Here is a 19495-nt window from a genome sequence, read left to right on the forward strand (position 1 = left end):
AAGCTAAACAATCAATCAAGACTATGGTGATATACTACCTGACTGGTAGGCAGACCAGACCTCATTACGCTAAATTCACAGCCAGCATTGTCTCTAGTAAGTAATTGCCAGATTATAAGCTTTATGAGGGCAAGGACCAGGTCAGCTTTGACTTCCTCTGTGTTTCCATGACTTAGCATTGTGATCACCCAGAGAGTGCACTGTGTAAACATTCACTGATTGACTGGTTATGCTCAGATCGTCACATAAAATTAAGTGTCTGAAGGAGGGAAGCAACATTATCATGGGGAAAGTGCTTATCTTTAGGGAAACACAACTTCTCTAAAAAGGGTCTTGACACTGAAATATTTTTAATTCCATCAAATATTTTATTATCAAGTTATTCAGTTGAGAGAGGTCTTTTATACTCCAAAGTCCAGAAAAATTTTTTTAAAAAGGTATCTCATCTGTCAATAAAACATGAAATTGAACATAAGGTTTAGTTAACATTTGCCACTTCAAAACCTTTCTGAAAAAAAAATCAACAATTATATTTAAAGGTGTGAAACAGTGTAACTTTAAGAAAAAAAAATAAGCATCTGTTAGGCATTTGGATTCATTCTCTGTCTCTTGACCTACCTATTTCCTAGTCCTCCCTCAAGGCCACCTTTCTACCTGAGCCACAGCATTTGATCATTTACCAACTATGGCACAGATGGTCCATACTGCACTTCAGGTCAGAATTGAGACTAGGTGTCGCTGCAACAGGTTCTCCTAGTTCCCCAGAAAGCAAAGAACAGGAAGGTAGGAAAACCCCGGCCACTGAGAATAGGAGGAACTGGACCCCACAGGCACCTGGTTATGGAATCTAGAAAGTAAAAAGAAGTTCTTATCAGAAAGACCACCAGCCCAATCTGTTTCTAGGAACCAGAATATAAATCAAGGAAAGATGGCCTCCTGTATAATGTGAGTTCACTCACCCAGGAGACACTGAAGTCCTACAGAGGGGCTTCCAACGTCCCTGAGTGAGAAATGAAGTCTCAGGGGTTAGGACACAGCGGTGGGGGTATTAGGGGTTAGGACACAGCGGTGAGGGACACAGCGGTGGAGGCGCATGAAACGAACATCCCTGAAGGCTATAAAAATGGCTGAAAGCAAAGGGCTCTGCCCTATTTGCTTCGGGACCTGTGCCTATCAGAATAAAACTGTTTGGTAGCGGAGGCAGAGGCGGAGGACCTCAACTCTGCCAGCTCCTACGTGGGTGGCTGGTATCCAGGAGGCCGGTGGTCCTTGGGGAAATTGTGGAAAGTAGACGATGCTGGACGAAGAGCTTGCTGGAGATGTTGCCATGGTCACTGCAGATGGGCCAGGTAGGCCAGGGATAAAATGAGATTCTCAAGCGGATTTGAGTCTCTCAATGGTGTGAGAAGCATAGGGGGGTCTGAGCCAGTGGGCACTCCTCCTGGTTCTGGTTCCGCTCAGAAGGAACCACACTCACTCGCTGCAAACATCCAGCACATCAGGGCAGGTAGAACCATACAGGGCGTCAATGACCAGAGAAAACCCAGAGAACAACATGCGGGCCACCTCCCGTGGTGGCCACAGCGCAGCTGCTCCTGTTGGGAACAGTGGAAAGTTGACCTCTATCTGAAAGGGACTATTGTAAACCAAGAGGAGATGGAACAGAGAGCGGGTGAGATAGCATTAATTGGCAAATTTGTTTTTCTGGCCCTCAGTGGAGTGGGAGGGTGCAAGGAAAATGAGATCAAGCATAGAAAAAAATGAAAACCCCTAATTTTCTTTGCACATTTGAGTATGCTAAGTACATTTGTATCACACTGTATGTGTAACCCTTTGAAACTGGAGAGTTAGGGTTTTGTTTTGAATCATGAAAAATATTCACCTCAATCCTGGAAGAGTGCAGAGACCCATTAGCCCATTTTACAGATTGTGTAGATGGATGAAAAAGCCATTTGAGTTCGGAGATTTATTTACCTTTCTAAGGTTTCTATAGAAAATGTGGTTTAAACATGACTACCTATGATGAACGCATGGGAACTAATATGCAAATTCTATGTGGTTAGATTTTTGTAGCTGGTGCAGAACTGAGGGAGTTTCTCACCAAGCACATAGCTTTTCAACTCCGGCACTGTTTCCAGAACATCCACTGTGATTAGAGGTTATATCCATGATCATTTTTTTTTTTTACCCTCTTCACAGAAACACACACTGGATGATTAATAAGTGAATGAATTCCAATTCAGTTAATTAAGGTACACTTGCTCAAAAAAATCATAATTCCCAAGGCAAAAGAAACTTTATTGATTTGTAATGTCTTCTTAAAACACTACCATATATTAGGTGAGAAACAAATGTATATCTGGCATGTTCAAGGGAGGAACTATGCGTTTAAAGGTTTTGTGATTAATATCAATAATTCATATTATCTTGGAACAATAGTTATAGTTTGCAAATGAAACAATGTTGATAGCAACTTAAATAAACTTAGCATTATTAAGAAAGACACAGGTTTTAAAATAGCGAATAATTCTGCTCCCATGAATCAAGCTAATTCTTTGGCTGATGTATTCCAAGTGCACATAGTTGGATGAAGTCATGAATTAGGATTGCTCTTCTAAATAGTCACATCCTTTCAAATGCTTTTCAGCAAAAGGCCACTTTATTCATATGAGCATGACCTTTATTTTCACTATTTCTTCCAGGTGAAGAAGAAATAAAAGAAATACGAGTTGGCCTATCCATTTTGCCCCTGCGAAATTGCTCCCCATCTGTGGTGAGCTAGAAGGCTGCCCTCCCTCCCCCACGTCAATGTAGACTTTCTAGCAGACAGAAGCGTGGCCAGGCCGGGTCAGCCTCAGTGAAAGTGTGGAGATTAGCGAGGGCTTTTTAAAAGCACCCGAGAGGTGTTATTAATCCTTTGAAAGTGTGAGCTTTTCTGATATGGCAGCCAGGCTCCTGGGGGAAATCACGTAGGGTACTGTATACTTGATAAGAAGAGTGTAAAGTAAAATGCAATGAACTTAATGACCCAGAAATTATTATTAGAGGAAATTAATACCATCTTCAGGAGATTTGTGTCACTTAATGTAGCATTTGAAAGACATAAGAATTCCTTTATGTTAACCTGCCTTTCATTTTAAGTATAAACATGTGCATTTGCATTCTGTCATATGAAGATTACAGATTCGGCTTTGAATTTAAAAAGGTTACTTAGCATTGGAACAGGAGCCCACGTGGTAGTTGTTACGGTGGGCTTCTGAAAGGTGTGTGCAGTTTTGAGTTCTTCTTTAGCTCCTTTCTCAGCAAGCGACTATTTTATATTTGAGTATCATTTTGATGATTTCCTAAGGTCCTTTCAGTATTGAACTCTAACAGACAAAATGTTTCAGTTGATATCCACTACTACATGGCTACTGCAATATAACACAACACAACACAGCACAGCCCAGCACAGCACAGCCCAGCACAGCACAGCACAGCAACACAAGCAATCCACTGCAGGGAACCTCCCTGTCCTCTCCACCCATTGTCATCTCATCTATTGGGAGAGGATGATGAGAAGAGAGGATGTACAGGAGTTGAGAGATGATTTCCTTCAGCAAATCTTCTCCTTGTCAAGTCTACTGTTTCTGGGGCCTGAGTGGCCTCTTCCACCTTTTATCAAGAGTAAGAAATGGCCTAGCTGGTGTGGCTCAGTGGTTGAGTGTCGAACTATGAACCAGGAGGTCACCAATTCTACTCCTGGTCAGGGTGCACATGCCCAGATTTTAGGCTCAATCCCCAGTGTGGACCTTGCAGGAAGTAGTCAATCTATGATTCTCTCTCATCATTGATGTTTCTGTCTCTCTCTCAGTCTCCCTTCCTCTTTGAAATCAATTAAAAATATCTATCTATATAAAAGCCTAAACGACCATTGTAACCAATCAGATGACCAAACAGGCTGCGTTGAGCAACTAGGCCAGCAGGGGGGTTAGTGAAGGGCAACCAAATGACTGTGCAGCAGGTTGCATGGGGCAACCAGGCTGGCAGGGGGGCGGTTGGGGGTGATCAGGCCAGAAGGCAGAGGCATTTAGGGGGTGATCAGCCAGCAGGGGGGCAGTTAGGGGCAATCAGGTAGGCAGGCAGGTGAGCGGTTAAGAGCCAGAGGTCCAGGATTGTGAGAGGGATGTCTGACTGCTGGTTTAGGCCCAATCCCAGGGTCCTGGATTGGAGAGGGTGCAGGCTGGGCTGAGGGGACTGTCCCCCTACCCCAAAGCATGAATTTTGTGCACCGGGCCTCTAGCATATATAAAAAGAGTAAGAAATGGAGATTAACCTGAAGTTGTATTTATGCTAGAGATGGATGCCACAATCCTGTTGTGATTTTCCAATGAGTGTTTACAAGCCATGGCAGGTAAGCCCTTCATAGCAAGCAACCTTCCTCAGGCATAGAATCATAAAATCCCTACCCCAATGCATGAATTTTGTGCACCGGGCCTCTAGCATATATAAAAAGAGTAAGAAATGGAGATTAACCTGAAGTTGTATTTATGCTAGAGATGGATGCCACAATCCTGTTGTGATTTTCCAATGAGTGTTTACAAGCCATGGCAGGTAAGCCCTTCATAGCAAGCAACCTTCCTCAGGCATAGAATCATAAAATTTTAGAAGAACCTCAATGTTATCTAGGTAAAGCCCTCCATTGTATAAAGGAAATTCAACCAAAAGAAGTGAAGTGAGCTAATCAAAGCCACACGATTATTTAATGAGAAATCAGTTTTTTCTCTCTCAGTATTATATTGTTTTTATTTGTTTGATTGATTGTTTTTAGAAACCTACCTTTGCTCAAGTTTTAATTAACCTTCCTCAACAGGGTGATTTAAGTTCTTTTTAAATGATAAAGTTACATTAGGCAACATCTTTTAAATTCTGAAAAATGACCTTGCATTCTTTTCCTTGAAAAAGGCAAATAGAAATTGGAGGAAAATAGTCTATCAGAAGTAGAGTCAGTCAGAGGTTCTAAAACTCTTTCCAGGATACCTGAAACATCCAAAGGCCTGGTGATTTGAAATCCATACCTAATCCATTCTCCATAGGCCTCTGATGTGAAAGGAGATTGACAAACCACCAATGGTTCTGTATCCTTTCTTGATTATAGGATAGTTGAGACCCCAAAGTCCAGTAAGGGGATATTGGTCTGTTTATTACACAAATTAGTTAATCTCTTCTTCATGGAGTTTTGTATATTCTAGGAGTGAAGAACCCTCATGGAATAGTGCCAAGTTTCTTGCTAAGGGGTCTGAAGAGTGTCTTTGTCATAACAAAATTAAGCCAACATATAATTGTCATTTGCTTTATTTTTATGGAAATTGAACATTAGCATGTGTATAATCGATCTGAAGTCCAGAGACATCAAAGACATGCATCTACGTGTCTGTGCTTTTCTCCTAATTATAAGGAACTACATATGTTCTTACTCAAAACTTGTTTTTGCTTTTTAATTTTTTTAAAATGAAAGGAAATGTGTTTATTCCATGCCCCTCCCCCCAGCTTTAAAAAAATCTCTTTCCTTTTTCCCTCAAATGACCAGAGCTGCAGTCATCAGCCTCTCTAGGGCTCTTGAACTGAACACTTATTCTTTTAAAAATCATCAACACAGGATCTGTTGCCAAGTGGAGAAGCCAATTCTCTCCCCATGCTCTAGGAAGTGTTTCCTTTGTCGCATGTTGGCATGGAAGTGAAGGGCCTGGAACTCGATATTGAAATGGCAGTAAAAGCGTTGCTATTAGATACAGGTTTATTTCAGAATTAAAGCAAATACATCTAGAAACTGTAGTCAGGATATTCAAATATAAACCATGAAAAATTGTAACTGTGACTGTGTGGTTCTTACTTGAGATCAATAAAAAATTAAGTTTATTTGCTTTATTATCACAAAGCACACATAGATTTGCTACTATATCAGTAATTTGACTTCAAGCAGAAAAGAAAACTCAAGAAATGAGAACAAAAATTAATTGTAAGCAATCTGACAAAAATATATGTATTTATCAGACCAGTATTTGTAACTAGGTATTTTGTTCCAATTTATTATGACAAGTACAGAGTAGATAAGAATCCTTATTTTTAATATATTTTATTTATTTTTCACAGAGAGGAAGGGAGAGAGATAGAAAGTTAGAAACATCGATGAGAGAGAAACATCAATCAGCTGCCTCCTGCACATCTCCCACTGGGGATGTGCCCGCAACCCAGGTACATGCCCTTGACCGGAATCGAACCTGGGACCTTTCAGTCCGCAGGCCGACGCTCTATCCACTGAGCCAAACCGGTTTCGGCAAGAATCCTTATTTTTAAAAAAATCATCATAAAGGTAGGTGTATAAAAAAAGGGGGGTTACAGAGATTTCAAATTCAACATGAAGTTTTTGAAATTCTTTAATCCATATGATACATGTATGTTTTGTGTTTTATGCATACTATAAAGTATGTTTCTAATATTACAAAATACTAGAAAAATTAATATGCTATACAATATGGAAAAATGTTCCTGCATGTGTATAATTCTGTGAAAGATGAATAGAAAGTTGGATTTTCTACCTGCTTTTATTAAATTTTGCTAAGTTTTTTCAAGAGAATGAGTTAACGTTTTCTGAAGCATAAAGCCACTTTCATTCTGAAAGTTAAGATGTATTACTTACAGACGTGTTTTAGGTTATGTCTACATGAATATCATACAGTGTTATTGCTCTGACATGTGGGTGGTGCTTGTGTGTGTGTGTGCATGATTTTGCATGTGTCTGTGCATGCTTGCCTCTGTGTGTGTGCATGTTGCGTGTGTGTGTGAATGTGTGGGTGAAGAAAAAAGTTATTTCTTTTGGAAACCATAATTCAAAATAATTTTAACAATAGCTAATATAAAAAATTTGCATTCTTAAGAATCATTTAAAAAATCTATTATGGATTCCCAACTGGATGACATTGTATATAAACATTTTATTTTTTTAGTTAACTATTTTTAAATTTTTAAATTGCTAAAAATGAAAATCTATATATCCAGAGTTTTTCAACAGTTCTTACATTACATACAAACTTAAAATGACTAAAATAGAGCACTTGATTTTCCCCTCAAATCTGCTCCTCCTCGAATCTTCCTCATCTCAGGAAATGACACCAAAATTCACTAAGTTGTTCTATGCATTTTAAAATTTAAATTTTGTGCATGTGTGTGAAAGAGAGTAGGCTGATGCATAAGCCCTGACAGTTTGCCATATCTAATCCCAAGTTACACTATAAAGGTACTCTTATGGGTGGTCTCTGTATGAAGACAGAAAAATAGAAAGGTTTTTATGAATGGTAGGGCTGGATTGCATATACCTTGCATAATCATGTGTGCATTAATATTTATTGAGTGCCTACTAAATTCTATAAAATGTTCAGCTCTGGGAATACATCTGTGAATTGATGGACCCCACCTTTGAAGAAACAAAATCAAATGGATGGATCATACAGTCTGATTAGAGTCAATTCATCTGGTATAGTTTCCTACTGAGGGCACACACACACACACAAAAATGTGAAATTTCTTTCTCTCATTAAGAATGTCTGATTTTTGGTAGAACTTGTTTTAAAGAGATTAAAAATAAAATGAGTGGGAGATAACCAAGCAATCTATAAGTCAATATGAGCTAGTGTGGCTTATGCAATATATATGTATATACATGTATAAGGAATTAAGAGGAAATTAAAGAATATGGTAAACTGAGTCATTTAAACACATATGGAGAACTGGTTAACAAAGTTCACCTATTTGGTAGGCTTACTTATTGAACATATGACTATTTCTTGCTTCTTTCACTCAACACATGTTTACTGAGTGCCGACTTTTATAGTTTGCACTGGGCTAGGTGCTGGAAATAATGGTTGGGTCAAAGAACATCCTTGCCCTCCTGGATTTCAATCAGGATCTACTTTGTCTCATGAAAGGGCCATTTTTTAAGAATCATTTTCTACTTTCTAGAGCTGATATTTTCAGTACAGGAGCTTTGAGGCAACTCTTTCAGTGTCTGACTAAGTGTTTTCCTTTAATTCCTACTTTCCTATATTACTCTAGCGAGTCAGCACTGACAGATCAATATTGTGTTAAATATATGTAGTATTGTTTGTCTGACATTGTTGAAAAATGAGGTGTTCCATGTAATGCATTTTCAAAATAATGGAAGCTTTTCACTTTAGGTAATGAAAGTTTTAAAATTTTAATAATATTTTGTGGAATACTAAAACACAATATGGTTCAAAATCTAAGAAATAGAATTAATTCATACAAATAGGAAGGTGAAGTAACAATGATTAAGAACACAGGCTGGTGTCAAATTGTCTGGGTTTTCATCATGCTCACCACTGGTGGGAGGTCCCACCCTGAGCTCAGTTGTACCTCCTATCTCTTATATAAAAGGCCCATGGCTGTCACACCGTAATGTCCTCATGACCAAACGAGCAGCAGCTCTCCTGGCAGGCGGGGTGAGGTGGGGCGAGCAACTAGTGGCAGAGAGCTAAGAGCAGTGGAGAGCTACAAGCAGTGGAGGGCTAGGAGCTGCAGAGGGCGGGGCAGCGAGCTACAAGTGGCGATGGGTGGGGCGGCCAGCTGACACAAGTGGAAACGAGCTAATCGCGCAGGATTTTGTGCACGCTGGGCCTCTAGTTTCATAGATTTGGTTTGAAGATGAACGTGTCCCTCCATGGAAAGCACTTAGCACACTTTCAAGCATTTTGTAGGTGCACAGTAGCTACTAGCTATTGCTGGTCTTGTTGCTATTAACATTTTCATTTTTTAAAACAACCACAAAAAAATACAAGCAATCCCCTTGGGCAAAGAATAAGGGCAAGTAATTCTGAAAAGAAATAAAAGTAACATGTTTTCATTTAGTTGGGTTCTGCCTTTACTCTTTTTTTTTCTACTGAACTGGGTCATGTTGACTCATGTTACAGTTATTCAGGAGTAGTAGCCAGTGATGTTGACTTATTCAAATGGTTCTAGATAGTTGGTCTGAACATGAATCCTGTATCATGGGGAGATTTTTCAATGGAGCCACTTTTAACAGCTGAAGAAGTTGAGCAGGGCAGTAGGTCACCCTCATGAGTAGGAAGATTCAGGGTTCACTGTTGATGATCATGGCCAATGGAGTGTAAATCAGCGCTGAGCATTTGTCTCTGAAAAGTGCTTCTTCATGTTTGGGATATGTTTCAGAATTTTAAAAAAATATATAGCAACAAGCAGAATCAATTTACTAATAAATAAAGAAATTCAATAAGTCTCACCAAAAAACATAATTTTGGGCCAGTAAGATCTCTGTACCAGTTTTGTCTTCTATAGGAATTTTTATATCAGAACCTTGATAGTATTCATTATATTTTAATTCTGAAGAGAGGCTTTGATTACTGAAGATATTGAATAGATTGTTGTTATGTACTGCTTGAGTATATACTTGACATCATAGAAAAGATCATGATGAAATGTTTGGATTTTATCCTGTTCTTAAAAGGTCTGCATGAGTCCCTTGAATGATGATTGTGAACCTACTTAAAAACAGTTTATTGTTCCTTATTTATTCATATAGTAGAAGGTAAAGAAGAACTGGATATGGAGTAGTTATATCATGTTTTATTTTTGTTCTTTTCTTTAGCAATAATATTTATTTTTGGATCACCATTAGTTCCTTGTAAATAGTAAATATTACAGTTTGACATTTGGCCAACAAATTTATTCATGAAAAAAAGATTTTCCTTATATACATTTAGGGTGCATTTATAGTAATCACAGCATAATTTTTGTAGTTTATACTTGGGTCAGAAGTCGTTACTAGGCAAATGAAGTATCTCTTCACCTGTACTATGAGCATGAGCATTCAATGGAAAAAAGAATAAAATTTTCAACACTTCCCTCCCACCCCCATATATTTGCTACACAGGGGCCATTACCTGATTCTTATTCTACACTCCAGTGTATTCATCCATTTGTGAAGCAAAAGGTATGCAAACATGTCATGGGAAAATAATTATTCTCTTGCTTTAAATATTATGCACACCATGTGACATTCACATCATCTAGTTGAGGAAATACACAGTAGTCCCCTCTGCTTCCTCTCATTAACTTTTTTTACTGATTCTCTTCAAGTGCGTGATTTCCCCTTGTTTTTGAGAAAAGTGAAAAAAATTAAAAGTAAAGGTTTAAATTTAAAACAACAAAGAGTTTTAGTGATTTCATCTTTGTTAGAAATGTTTCTTAGTAGATAACATGCCAAGAAGTACAGCAAACAGATAATTCCATAGAAATTCTTACTCTGTATTCTCTCTTTTTAGCTGCCTTTATAAAACCTCACTTGTAGATTCATCTGTCCTACCATATCCAAATTTATAATTCATATTCCCACTGGAATTTATCACCTTTTATGCTTATAGTATTGTTCTTAGTTATAGAATTTATGTTTTGACTTCTTTTACTAGTTGTAAATTGTAGTTTAATCCCCTGATAAACTTAATAAGTATGTTTCCATAGTAGCAATTAAATGCAAAGCTGAAAAATATAAAGTTATAATACAACTGATATGATGTGTTAGAAGAGATGCTGTGCTCTATAGTTCAACGTTAGTTGAAATAAGCCATTTTGGCAGTGTGTGTATATATATGTGTGTGTGTGTGTGTGTGTGTGTGTGTGTGTAAAACCTTTAAAAACATACGGACCCTAAGTAACTTCAAAAGATTTTTCAGAGAATCATTCCTGCATTTATATTTGGACAGTGTATTTGTATAAAATAAGCTTTTCCTCTGCATCTGCCAAACCACCTGCAGACATTTTCATAGCCTGAGGTGGTCTGTGGTCATCATGCCAAGAGCAGCTGTCCGTGCACTGCTTTCTTTCCACTCTCAGCTGTCATTTTCTGTTGGTCACTCTCTACCTTGATTCCTTTACTTGTACTCTTCTATCTTTTATCACTCAATAAAAGCTCAAGACAAAGGTAGATAGCTGAACTCATAAACTTTATTTCACCCAGTAAAAGAAAGTAGGTTGTGAACTAAAAAGTACAGCACACTTTCATGACACATCCACCACCTGCGCTTTGTGGGACCACTATTTTTCATGATGCTCAGATGCCTACTTTATGGTCACTGTCTGATTTCATCTCTGTTACCTTTGCTGGAGATCTAAGTTTCTAATTTGCTACTCCCTGTTTGTGAAAGTGAACACACCTAACACCCAACTATTCTGCTAGACTTATAATTCACTCAAGTATTTATTTGTTAAACAAGTATATTGATTACTTTTGCTTTATACGTATCAGGTCAACTAATTCGCAGAATAAGCCTATGAATAGGCTCGATTATTATGCTATTTTAAAGATGGGAAAACAGGCATGAAGATATTTAGTAACTTTCCTAAGTTTATAAACTTAGTAGGCTGAGGAGCAAAGAGTTGAACTAAGACACTCTGGCTACAGAGTACATATCTGAATCATTGCTTCATACAGTATTCTTTCAGCATACTTTTTGGAAAATTACAAAGAAGAGCAAGGAATGAGAGAAATTAAATAAATGTATCAGTAACTAAAATCCATTGAGGTATAGGATATGAATCATAATAAGTATTTACATAAATGATTGGAGGCATTTGGAGCTGGAAGAGAGCGTTTGAATGGAGAGATTCGGGAAAGCTGGCGAAGGAGATGCTCTTTGGGAATAAAGTATAGAAGTCGGATTGAAGGGAGTTGACACTGGGCAAAAAAGTTACACACACAAAACCACAGAGTTTGGAATTATAAGCCAAAGCTGCATAGGGCAAAGAAAGTACATGATTCAGTTAAAATCACGGTGCCCACAGTGGTAGCTATGAGTGAAAAGAAGGTCATTTTGGACCAGAGCCTGAAATTCTAGACTAAAGATGTTGGTCCCAAATTTATAAACATATTTAATTAAATTAGCACCCTGTTGAGAAGAATAAGTTATGTGTAGGTTCCCCAAAGGAAGCTATTGTGTGTGTCTAAGGATCATGGTGGCAAGGCAGATGGATTGCTGCTGGAGAGGAAAGTTAGGGGAGTTTGGAGCTGGGCCCTTGGCTGGGAAAAAGGAGAAGACATCTGCGAGAGGAAACCTATCTACTAGGGATTTTTCAAAGAAATTCCTGCTTTGTGTTAAAGGATCGCTCACTTTGGTCCCCAGGATTTCAGTGGACTCATGGGAAATTCAGAGAAAAGCCTGGTGTGATGGTGTTTCTGGGAAGCCTGCGGACTGGTACTCATTTGTGTCTGTGAGGGGCAATTTAACGTCTAATACAAAGGTGATGAGAAAGGTAAGAGACACTGTTCAGGACATAATGGATGATCTTATTTCCTCTATTTTTTCATTAATAAAATAATTACTAGCTTAGAGGCCATCAGCCAACACATACAGGAATGGTTCCTAAACTGACAAACAGGAAATCTGTTCTTAGCTGATAATGTGCTCCTGCTGCTGTTCCATTCAACCTGTGAAACATCCTACCTGCATCTCAGATTCTGGGGCATCACAATGAATACATTTATCTCTAGTATTTGAGTCAGCCTTATGATGATTTTTTAAAATTCCATGCTCTGAAGCCCATTTAAACATTCAGCTTCAGAATTATTAAATTAACAAAATTTCTCTATTGTTACAAATCCTTCCTGGGAATATATCTTTATACTAGAGGCCCAGTGCACAAAAACTTATGCACTGGGGGAGGGGGGTGTTTCCCTCAGCCCAGTCTGCCCCCTCTGACAGTATGGGAGCCCTCAAGAGATGTCCTACTGATAACTTAGGCCTGCTCCCTGTGGACCTAAACCAGCTGCGGGCAAACTATGGTCCGCCGGCCAGATCTGGCACATTTGAAATGAATAAAACTATTGAAAAAAAAAAAGACCGTACCCTTTTATGTAATGATGTTTAGTTTGAATTTATATTAGTTCACACAAACACTCCATTCATGCTTTTGTTCTGGCCCTCCAGTCCAGTTTAAGAACCCATTGTGGCCCTTGAGTCAAAAAGTTTGCCCACCCTTGGCTAAATGATCAGTAGGCCTCCCTCTGTGGGAGGTGACTGGGATGATCAGGGGAAGGCACCACCCAGCATCATCCCACCTCTGCTGCCACTGTTGGCTGCCATGGCTGCCTGCCCTCGGCCCTCACAGCTGCTGTGGCTTTGTCCGGAAGGACATTTCGAAGGACGCTTGGATATCCAGTCTAATTGGCATATTATGTTTTTATTATTTACGATATGTCTGTGTGTGTGTGTGTGTGTGTTTATGTGTGTAAACTGTAGGAATCTTCTAAAAGAAGCTATTAGGGGGGAAAATAAACAATGTAATTTATCGAAGACATCTTTGTCTATAATAAAACTAGGGGCCCGGTGCACAAAATTCATGCATGGCGGGGGGAGGTCCTTCAGCTTAGGCTACACCCTCTCCAATCTGGACCCCTTGGGGGATGTCCCACTGCCTCTCTCAATCTGGGACCACTGGCTCCTAACCGCTTGCCTGCCTGATTGTCCCTAACTACCTCTCCGTGCCTGCCTGATTGCTCTTAACTTCTCCCCTGCTGGCCTGATCGCCCCTAACTGCCTCTGCCTCACCCCGCACCTGGGACTCTGGATTCCTTCCTCTGGCCAGTTGCAGGCACCCAGGACTCAGGCTTTCCTTCCTCTGGATGGCTTCAGGCATCCAGGACCTGGGCTGGCTTTGCCCAGGCCGGCTGCAGCTGCAGGGGACCACAGGTGGGTGGCTTTGCCCAGGCTGCAACCACAGGTGCCCAGGAGTGCAGGGTGGGTGGCTTATCCCTCTCCCAGGCCATAGGTGCAGCCGCTTGTGCCTGGGACCATGGGGACCATGGGTATGCGGATTGTCCCTCTCCCGGGCCACAGCCTGGTTTCATCCCCATTCCTCTCTCATGAGCTCATTTGTGCCTGGCTGGTCCCTATTCCTCTCTCCCCAGTGTTCAGTGTCTGAGCCATTACAGTGTGATGATGTGAGGGCATGACAACCATTTGCATATTAGCTCTTTATTATATAGGATGTCATTAAAACCCCCAAAGATAATTTTACTAGCTTGTTTTTTTTTGCATGAAAATTGAATCAAGTGATCAAGTTTATGTATCTTAATTTTGAAATGATTATATAAATAAATACATCAAGCATCAGACATGGATTAGATGCATGAAGCAGGAATTCAGAGAAGTCTGGGCTAGTGATATGCAGTTGGCTCTCCTTGGTATCTGAAATGGATTTTGAGCCAAGTGAATAAATTAGATCACCCCAAAAGAATGTCTTGCACAATCAGTGGACAACTCCATCCACAAGATTACTTAATAAGTCAGACTAAACAAATCATCAATATCAAGTGGGATTGACTTAAAAATATCTATCTCAAAGGAAATATTACTGCCTATTGCAAAATGTATAATTTTCATCACAACTAAATAAAGATCTTTAGAGAACATTGAATAGTTTGCTAAATGCTTAGCAACATTTTGAAAGTGGCTAATATTTACAGTGACTATGAAAATACTGTATTTGATGTTCACATCAATGGCTGATGATACTCACTTGTTCTCATTTTGAAAAACACATTGACAATAGAAATCATAATATAAATGGTGTTTGAATTCTTGGGTCAATTCTAAAATCTTCTAAATATGTTTCCATCTCATGGAGCATTTGTAATACATATACATGTGAAGAAAATAAAACTCAGAGAGGCTAAATAATTTGCCTACAAATGCAATGATATCTTTTAAAATGTGTTATACACAACAAATCCCTATTCAATGGTATTATTCTTATTATCACTTTGTACATGGATTAGAACATCTCCCTGAAGCCACTTGTGAATAGCCTTACTGATTATTTATACGAAAATGTCCTTTTGTGGTAGACAGCATGTCATCTGCAGATTGTTCAATATAAACAGTGTATTTGTATAGAGTTCTTTGTAATACGTGAAAGCAAAGAATCACTTGTCTAAAGAGCACTTAGACCCTGTTGAGCAGTAAATGAGAAACAAGGTGAGACCTCACTGCTCTGAGAACAGCATGTGGGAGAAGGAAACACAGGCATGAGTTAGAAGGGAGGTGCAGGACTGGAGTAGGATGCATGGTGTTGCTCAATGCTTTTCAACTCTTTTCTCATCTCCACTCTGTTCTCCTGAAGACACCCCCACAGGTAGCATCGCTCATTATACACGAGGACATTCAACTCTGCACTGTGCTGGGAGTGGCTGGCAATCACTGATGCTGGAAGATACCTTGATCTGGATGTCAGAAGACCTGGATTCAAGCTGACATTTGATGTGTCCGTGAGAATAAGGCTTGCTCCTTTTTGAGTCTCTGCTGCATCATTGGTCAAATTAGGAATGCTGTGAGGTTGGAATTGGAGTTAGCCATCTGGCCCAGAATGTTGGAACCGTAAGTCTGCATTCTTCATGAACTAGGGAAAAGGGCCTGGGTTTGTATAAATGTAGGCTGGGCCCCAAAGGGAGGTCAGCTTAGTTTGAGGATAGAAATAAAGTAAAAATAAATATGGACATTTCTCAAAGGACAAGGTCAAGAAGAGGCTGAATTCTAACAACTGGGTAGATATATCCAGAGCTGAGAAAACTCTGAGAAAGATTTATACCTTGAGAAAACCTTAACTCATGGCATACTTGATTCTTTACATTTAGACTGTGGCAAAGCCCGAGGACTAAGGATGGATTAGGGGAGTTGTGGGTGTTATTTCTTAGGTCCCAGGAAGGCATCACAGGACACCCACCAGGTGATGGCAGGAAGTGGAGAAAGCCTGAGATTTGGTCAAACCACTGAGAAATTCTCATCTACAGAGGGGTGCTGAAAAAATGCACTGCAGGCCAACTCGTTCCATCAGCTAAGTCAGTTTGGAGGCAGTAAAATCTAATGAAAAGCACACCTGAGTAGCTAATCCTGGGTACACTGCCAAGACCTGGAGAGACCTCGGGAAAGCCATCCTCTATTACACTTCAATTTTCTAATCTAAAATGGGAGTGATATCCATTCCTTTTTACCTGTGAACATGTTGTGTAGATTAACATGATGGAGTTTGAAAGGTGCTATTTAAATATAATATGTTATTAAAGTATTATCATTCTAGTTGCTGGTGATTATCTAGAAAGCTTTAAATCACCTGGTTATTTCCGGAATACAATTTTCGTTGTCGGTTGCTATTTCTCCTTTCAAAGACATAATATTTCTTTGTCACACAACATAAACTTTATAGTTTTGAGTTTTGGGGTTGTGAGCACAAGTCTGTGTTCCACTTGAATGCATTCAGAATTGTGGTAGCAAGGTTTTTAGATATAGGTTGCTGTAATAATTTGAAAAGGGGGGTGTGGGGCACCTTTAGAATGAGTTTTTACCTCGTCTGAATATTTTTATTTTGGGAAGACGAAGTGAAAAAGTTTGGTCAAGGCCAATGAAATGATCACATTGTCATTTAGCAAGAGACAGAATGAAATATGAAAATCCAGAGCTTACTGGCATCAGCAATTTCATATGCCTGGTATATGTCTACATTCTATCCATTAGTCTCATTTCCCAACTTTTGAAATTGTATGCTGTTCCCTAGAAGGCTGTATTGTCTTTGCTTTTTCCTTTACAGATATTTCTCATTCAACTGTTCTGACCTAGATTTTTTTTTCTTTGCCACAAAAGTGTATCTATTCTAGGTAGATCTCTCCCTTCCTCTCTGTAAAAAATCAATAAAATATTTAAAAAAAAAAAATTGTTCTGACCTAGATTTTTTTTTCTTTGCCACAAAAGTGTATCTATTCTAGGTAGAAACTCTTATAGTCCCCGATTGTAGAATTCTTTGTAATGAATGAAACTCTTTCTAAACCTCTTTGTCTTTTGACCCCTATATAATCAATACTGGATTGTTTTCACTTTAACTTATTGGGTGGTTGAAAGAAATGTGATTGAATGCCTGTTTACTTCCTGAGCCAAGATATTTCTAGCTTGTTATACAAACCAGTGGTTAATGGAATGTGGGCTATGGGATCACATCTGTGCATACAACACCATAGCACAAATTTTCCTTAAAATTTTAGAAAGTATTTTTAATACTAATTTTTTAGAATAGCCTTAAGATTTTCCCCCTAATTTCACTACATTTACATACTTGACAATGTGTCAAAAGACCCATTTGCACTTTTATGACTTATATTTCTCCTTCAATAGCTATAGTTGCTTTTGCTTAAACTATTACTGTATATTTCTTCAAAATGCAGGATACTTCCCCCATTCCTAGAATCTTCAATAAACCCTGAAACTTGAGTCACTTTCTTTTCATTGGTGGAGACTTGCTATATTGACAGGTAATGTATATAACTTAGTTTGAGAGACTTCTCTTTTAAAAGTGTTACTTTCATGATTCTCTTACCGTGCCCATGTACTTTTGACTATTTACAACAATTACATTTATTCCAAAAACAATTGACCTAAAAAACGGATTACTTTGAATTCTTGTAGATTTTGCTTTTTCATTTCCCACATGTGCTATACCCTTTCTTTCGTAGAACTCTCACTTTATTTTACATATAAAGCACTCAGAGAAAACTTTCCAGTATGTTTTCAATTGAAAATGAGCCTCCTGTGCTAATTAAAGTAAAAAGAGAAAAAAAGGGTCATTTTTTTTAGTACATATCAAGGCCGCTGTTATTTATACAATGCTTAGACACAATGCCCCATACAAAGAAAGCGAATGGTGACCGGTTATGCAATTCTAACTTCCTTCACCATGAGCACTATGCAGTCACTCCCTTTTCTTATCTCTTGGGCAGGACCTTCCTGACAGAGGCCCACCAACTCTGTCTCATGCAGAATTGCGGGCATGTTCATGTTTCCCCCACTCTGCTTCTCAGGTGAACAATGGGAACTTGGTTATTTCTCTCTTGTCTGTTATAGCATTCAGGTTCTTACCATGCCAACAACGTTTTCAGTTCCTGCTGTTAGCAGAAAAGAGGAAAGCCGAGTATTAGGGCTATTGTCAAGAGGTTTAAAATGGCTTATAGAGATTAATTTGAAATGACACTGCAGAGCTCAACAATTCATGATGGCTATTTTCATTTATTTGACAATTTTGTATGCTTCTTGCATGAAAAGGCTTCCTTGGGAAATGACCCTGATTTATTGATTGTTATTCTAAATGAAATAAGTGTCAAAGTCAATGATGAGTGGACACTAACTGAAATGTAAATTGCTGTGCAAGATAGATTTCAGTAAACAATTACTGGCAAAAAAAAATCAAGAAATGCAAACTAATAAATGATGCAACATTCAATCGGTAAACACTTTCCCATAATTGCTTTGCAAACTATTTTTCCTTTATTCGTGGAAATACCATGTCAATGAATTAAGATTCACTATTTGGTATTAACATTCACTATTTGGCTTAACTGGCATGCTCACTTACCAATTGTTGCTCATAAATTAGGACTCATGGAACATTTCTAAAAATCTGTCAAACCCTCCGTTTTTAGCAGGCAAGAGTGTGTTGAGACAAACCCAAATGCTCGGTTTACTATGTGAGTTGAAATGCTGAAAAGCTGATGTAGTGTCATACCAGCTGCTGTGGGCTGCTATTTATTAGAAAATTGTTAGAGTATGTGTGATTCTAAAACTGTCTCTTCTCTTTTTAAAATATACTGTTGTTTAAAAAAAGAAGTAGTTTATACCCTCAGTGTGAACACTTTGTCATCTTAATGTGTGACAGCCTATAAAATAACTAAACCAACACCATTACTCTTCCATGTCCTTGAATCTCACCTCTCCTTTCCCATCTATAAGCTCTATTCAGAATACAGCTTCCAAAATAACTCAGTTATGCCACTATTTTCATCATAATATCACTTCTATCAGTAATGTTTCATTGGTCCTTTATCTAAAATTGTAAGATCTAAATGAAAAGTTAAAAAAAAATGGTCAAGCACCCGATGTTTTTATTTCCCCACTTGATGCCAAATATCCGGATGCCTGGTGTTAGATACACAATTTGAATGAGTGACCCAACTTTTCATTTCATCTGGACATCAGGATTACAGAGGGGAAGGGAGAGAGAACATGAACCTCTTTGCTTGTTATTCTAAGAGGCCCTCATCTTGTTTAAGCCAATTATTTCATCCTTCTCTTGGCCTCCTGTCTTGTTCTTTTCTATCTCTTTGATCTATATTATTAATTTTCTGAAGTTACTGAATGCTCAATCAATTAACAAATTCCAATCACCTTTTAAATCTCTGTAGAATGCCTCACTATAGAAATCAGGGAAATGAGGGAATCCTGACATGCTGGAGTTTAGATTTTAGGATGTGATTATCAAAACATCAAATGACTCAGTAACATGATAATATTGCATATTTATGGATGCAAAACAGTGTAATTTAAGCTGCATACATAAACACGAACATGGAAGAAGTTTGCTTTGAGATTTTTTTAAATTGCAAACATCC

The sequence above is a fragment of the Myotis davidii genome, unplaced genomic scaffold (genome assembly GCF_000327345.1).
Source record: "Myotis davidii unplaced genomic scaffold, ASM32734v1 scaffold816, whole genome shotgun sequence".
Taxonomy (NCBI): Eukaryota; Metazoa; Chordata; class Mammalia; order Chiroptera; family Vespertilionidae; genus Myotis; species Myotis davidii.